The sequence below is a fragment of the Berghia stephanieae genome, chromosome 9 (genome assembly GCF_034508935.2).
Source record: "Berghia stephanieae isolate SIO BIC M18660-M18661 chromosome 9, UCSD_Bste_1.3, whole genome shotgun sequence".
NCBI lineage: Eukaryota > Metazoa > Mollusca > Gastropoda > Nudibranchia > Aeolidiidae > Berghia > Berghia stephanieae.
The window spans coordinates 8,223,231-8,229,501 of NC_088368.1; the positions used below are offsets into that span (position 1 = coordinate 8,223,231).

General features: G+C 34.8%; 1 protein-coding gene across 1 annotated transcript in view; it reads left to right on the forward strand.

Annotated features, from left to right (window-relative positions):
* Nucleotides 1-6,271, forward strand: part of LOC144979606 (large ribosomal subunit protein uL29-like) — a 38,394-nt gene that overhangs the window by 6,115 nt on the left and 26,008 nt on the right. The window lies entirely within an intron of this gene.

The window sequence follows — 6,271 nt, forward strand, 5'->3', positions numbered from 1 at the left end:
TGATTTTATATTTCACGATTTGTGTCAATACACTCCAGCACAGTTTCCTCGAACTCCTCGGGACATGCAAAAAGGTTTGAGGAAACCGTAGTTCAAGGAAACCGTGCCAAGGAAATAGACCTCATGTTGTGTATTGAAATATCACTATTTAATTAACTGACCTTGTTTATAACTATATGATCCATGGTACATTAGATCTAAATTTCATTTTCATCCACAATTTAGGAAATAGACCTCATTTTGTGTATTGAAATATCACTATTTAATTAATTGACCTTGTTTATAACTATATGATCCATGGTACATTAGATCTAATTTTTAAAATTTCATTTTCATCCACAATTTAGACCTCAAAGAGATTTAACACATTTTAAAAACAGTTTTCTGTTTTTCGAATATTATTATTGAAATATTGTCTAATGATGAGGAATTACTTTTGTAATTTGTTTGTCGTCTAACTCTATTATTTATTATGGACAACAAATCTAGAGTCAATTATTAATGATAAAAGTACTGTTCACTCTGGATAATCGCAACACCTTGGAATCAGCGAAAATGTTGCGATTAACCGAAGTTGAGTTTCCTGTCCATTTGCAACATTTTCCCTCTGAGTTTACAAGGGCTTGTGTATGGCTGCGGTATCTTTGGTCGATTTAAGATAAAATGACGAGACACTGCTTTCACCACCGCTTGTTGTAAGTTCTTATAGCAATTGTGATTTGACCACCAATCAGATTTCATACCATAAATGGTAAACTCAAACCAGTTATTGTAAACATTGTTCTTAGTCTTTAACAGACTGAGCAATTTGATTGAACCAAAAACTATATGGCAGCACTGTATAGATTTTGGCAAGTAAAAGCAGCTTTATGCAAGCCGACATCAGATTATTCAGATTTGAATAACTTTCACTTTCACTCTTTTATTCTCAATATTTGTAAGAGTCAAAAAGATTAGCCATGATGAGAGACAATAAGATTTCACTAAACCCAATGGTTACAATTCAAAGTTGTCAATCAAAGGACATCGTTTAGTCTTTCCTTACAACTCTCATTGTCTAACTTCTCTAGACTATGCCCAGCCCCTCGTCTCCTATCTAATGACAAGATGACCTCACAAACCCATACTGCAACGGTGACACCCTACTGTAGTATTAAACCCAGCCCACTCTCGATTCTTCAATCTGTCATGATTTCACCCATGATGAAATTTAATCATAAGATTTTGTTTGATAGATTTCTTGAATTTGTCATATTTTGAGGTCGAAAATTGTTGCGATTAACCAAAGTTTGTTGTTTTAATTAACCAGTGACTTTTATATAGAATTAATTCTGTTTCTTGGAAAACGTTGCAATTAACCGAAAGTTGATATTAATCGAGTTGCAATTATCTGGATTGGACTGTAATAATAATAATGATTAAAATAATAATAATAGCCATAATAATAATAATAAATAGCATTTATTAAGCACCAAGCGCTTTATTATAGCAAATAATTTTATAAATAAAAATGACATTAAATTATCATAAGTCGTTTTGAAGAGAATACTACAAAATGGGCTGCCCTGGGCAAAAAGAGAAAATCCCCAAGGCAAGAACGAGACACTACACTAAGTAAAAGTTTGCTTAAAAAGATATGCTTCATTCTTACCTTAAAAATCTATAGTATTATTCTCCCTTTACTGCCCCAGGCAGACCATTCCAAATATGAGGGTTTTTGAAGCTCCTGTCTTGCACGAATATATTTTTCTTTGAGAGATGTTTTTAAAAATCTTATATATCATTATCATATTCTGAATAATTTTGTTTAAAAAACTGTGTGTGCCCCACGTTCAGTTGGGATTCAGTGGGTTGCTTTTGGCTGGGCACACTGGTAGGTCAATCTCTACTATGCGCTCTCCCTAGTCCCCTTTGCCTTACTTTTCACCAAGTGCCTACATGTGGTCGAAGAGTGCTGCATGCACTTAACTCCAAAGCAGTGCTTGGCAAGACTTTGAACCCTAGATTGGCCTGAAAGGAAGTGTTTTGTTGGCTAGGAGTACGAGATGACACTGGTTGGAAAGAAGGTGGCCTATTTGGCAAGATATTTGAGTTTTTATTTAATGTATATATACTCCGATATCATTATCATCATCAGCAAAGACGATGACTTAGGACACAAACCATAACAAGCAAATTGAATTTTTCACTGACTCTATATCAGCCATGAAACTAAACAAATTAAAAGAAACTCTTCAGAATATAAACGCCACCAGAACGATTCTTCAGTTGATTCCAGCTCATTGTAGCATATCAGGAAATGAAGCTGATAGACTCACAAAAAATGCTGCCAAAAAGGAAGAACAAAACATACCGCATAATTTCAGTGAGACAAACGCATAATTAAGAGCCTTCATACTACAACAATGCCTTCAGATGATTACCGTATGATGCCGAGACATGAACAAGGAATCCTGTTCCACCTCAGGACAGGACACAATAGACTTTAAAAGCATATGGACAGACACATGAATCTGACACAGTCACCGGTCTGCTCATGTGATGAGGAGAAGGAAGATGCAGAGGTGCAGAAACACAACCCATAGAGAAGTGATATGACCCTCTGCAACTTCTCTATCTAATAAAAGACTTTTCGGTCCACTAGAAGAATTTAAAAAGGCGAGTACCTTCATCTTTGAAATGGGACTCCAGATATAAAAGATATAAAGGCATACGAGAAGAAGAAGAAGACTTAATGTATCTCGCTATTTTGGGGTTTCTGTTACTAATATATATATATTTATATATATATATATATATATATATATATTATAAATATATATATATATATATATATATGAGAGAGAGAGAGAGAGAGAGAGAGAGAGAGAGAGAGAGAGAGAGAGAGAGAGAGAGAGAGAAGAGAGAGAGAGGAGGAGGAAATTTGACATTGCATATCCATATGAACACGACTGTTGTATGTTATTTTCGTTGTGGAGTCTTCCCCTTTGGTGGCCAGAAGACACTCTTGCTCCACTTCTAATGTCCCTTTCCATCTAACTGTGTTCTAGATGTAGATTGCAGACTCAGTTTAGTTTTGTTTTCTCCTGGTCCTGGCAGTCCTTTGCTGAAAGGGGGGGAAGTTAAATGCGTAGATTCTTTTTTTTTTTCAGATATATTTTTTCCCTGTAAATAATCTTACTCTCTCTCTCTCTCTCGTATGTTTTATAATAGTTTAGTTTTTAGGTTTGAATATATTGTGCTTGGTAAGCATTTGAGTGTATCCTTCATAGAGGGATTCTTTGTTTGTGCCAGGATGGGACTTTGAGGTGATGTTAAAATAAAATGGGCACATTGATTGCTCATGGAGTTATATACCCTATTTGAACTAGTTATTTTATTGTTTGCATTTTCCACGAAACAAGAGAATAAAGAATGTATCTGTTATAAGATATCTTTATTTTCTGTAATTGATACAGTGGAGTCTGCTTAAGATCAACTCTTTGGACCAGAATCTTGTCATTTGGTAGCCTTATTTTTTTCATTGAGGTTGGGGTACGGAAGCCTATATGGGAGAGAACAGTTTATTGTATTTTAACCGGACTGAAAGACTGACTGTCTTTATTTAAATCCGACTTTTATTAGTTGGCTTACGCAGTAGTGGTCTGTTTATAAGCACAGTCCTCTGGAATCAAGCAGAGCATGCTCATAACCAGGTCCTGCTTATAAGTGGATCCAGTGGATAAGTCTATGTTCAACACCGGTTTGCAGACTTGGAACTGCCATTGGCCCATGAAAAGCTATTGGACAAGTAGTAAAGTAGCTTATAAATGGAGACCACAGTTTAAGGACAAAGAAATGGGATTGGACGAAAAGTTTATTTTAAAAGAGTGTTTATCTTATCTGGACTACACCAAGTATGTTGAATGAATGAATTCATGACCAGAATGTGGAAATGTCTTGTTACATCTCAATGTAGATAATACTAAATTATAATTTTCATAAAAGATCAATAAAGTACACATATCTAATCTTATCTTGTCTTGAGCTTTTGAACTTTTTGTTATATAGCACAATATCCATTAAACATGCTCAAAAGTTTACAGGAAGGTCCCTCGCCAACAGCAACACTCGACATGACACCTGTTAAGCGATATTACAATTATTTTCGGACAGAGACTGCTGTTAACGGCCAGGTACTCATTTTACACCCAAGTTCGATGAGAGAATGTGAGTAAAGAGACTTTTCCAAGCATTTAATTATGCACATTTCGGGACTGAAAGCCCAGGACCTTCCAATCCAAAGGCGAGACAGAATAGATCAAACATAAACCTACAACTACAAGGCTGCAAGCAATTTCTTTTTCATTCTCACTTATGCCTTTCTAAGCATTTAGATCATCGCATGCCTATTGCATTGGAAAGATGACTCTAATGACAAATAATAGTAAAAAAAAAGTCTCTCTTTTAGTTTAGCCAAGCTTAACAGGAAGCTGGGCTGTCTTTCTGGAGATATGTATTTATTAAAAGAGGACAACTAATAATAGATTAAACAAATGGTTGTGTTGCTGAAGGGTGGTTCACCCTCGAGTTCTGACTTACTTGACTTCATCCTCTTTGCTCCTTGTGGAACAAAGGGCTTCTATCTACTTCTGTCTTTGGCCATCTTATTGGTAGCCTCCCATTTTCAGAAGAAATGAAAATGACAGGCCCTTGAGTTTTGGATAAGATAAACTTTTTTTCTGGTCCCCGGGAGTTTATATTAAACAGACTGCAGTGTATACTCAGTCCTAAGCCGCGCACAAAGATAACAAAATCAAAAACTTCAATGTAGCCATTCTTCTCAAAAAAGCTTAGAGCAATAAGTCACACAGCATGGTGCAAAAATGCCCACAGTATTGGGAAAAATAATGAAAATTCATTTATCATTGTAAATATCGCTTTCTTGCTGCACTTTTAAAGCTTGCTAGAACGTGTTACTGAGAAATTGAATTCCAGAAGAGTTGTGTGACTTTAATTTAAGCTGATTCCACCAAATGTAAAACACATCACAAATAAACGAAAAAAATAAATGAACAAAACAAAAAATAATAATTTCAGCATGAGTTTTATTGATAACGGCAATAAATATTATATAATATTATGGTGTAATATGAAAAGATTGGAATCAGTCCATAATTAATTTATGTGATGACAGCATAAATAGATATATGCTAAATACAACAAATTTTTAAACATAAGTGATGACAGTAATGCAATAATTGCAATATAACATAGCTTACGAGAGACAAGATTTTTCAATAGGCTCTGTATCATGACTGGAATACCAAGTTTAAACTTAAAACCGTAATTTGCCTCTGTTTTTAAAATAAAACTAGGAATTACGAATTTAATAAGAAAATTTGAAAAAAAAATCGAGCATAAGAGTTTGAGTTGTTCACCCTAATTGATGATGCACTGTTCTTATTGCTACCCAAAATGGTTATTATCTTATGTCTAATTTTTTGTTCATAGGAATGAGAAAAGTAACAACACAAAAAGGCACAACAATACAAACAGTAATCTGATATGTCAAAGTCACAACACACACCATCAGAGCTGCCAACCTACTGCAAAAAATGCGGAATTGTACGCATTTTCAGTGATTGTACACTTGTACACATTTCCCCCAAGATTGTACCCATTTTCAGTGTGCAGAGTCACTTCAGTTTTCTTTAGTTGTAATTCATATTATTACTAGCCTATTGAGAAACCTTGGTGACCAAGTGGATATTCATATATTTTTTGACCAATTATGATCTTCATGCTGGGAGGTAGATTTCTGAAAGGATTGGATTATAGTCTTGGGAACATCATTGTTGCTGCAATTGAGCTTGTGTGGTGTGACTTTATGTAATTATACCTTCCTCTTACTTTCACAATGGTTATTTTCCATCTATTTCAGGATTGTACCCATTTTTATGAAATCCCCATTTTGAGATCCCATTGTACACATTCTCATCAGATGGGGTTGGCAGCTCTGCACCATGTATACTTTTATTCTTTGAGACTCTCAACAAACATCGGTTTGCCTTTGATAGGTTTTCCGAAATTATAAGCAGAAATATATTTTTTTCATGTTCATCCAAAATTTTAAAAAATAAAAACTTCAATGAGCCTACAGTAGAAAAAAAAATCCCCTAAGCTGAGGACTACATTTACATCACATTTTTATTTTGATCAATAGCATAGTCGCTTTATCACATGAGTGCAAAGAGACACAGAGAGAGCGAGCGAGAGAGAGACCAATTGT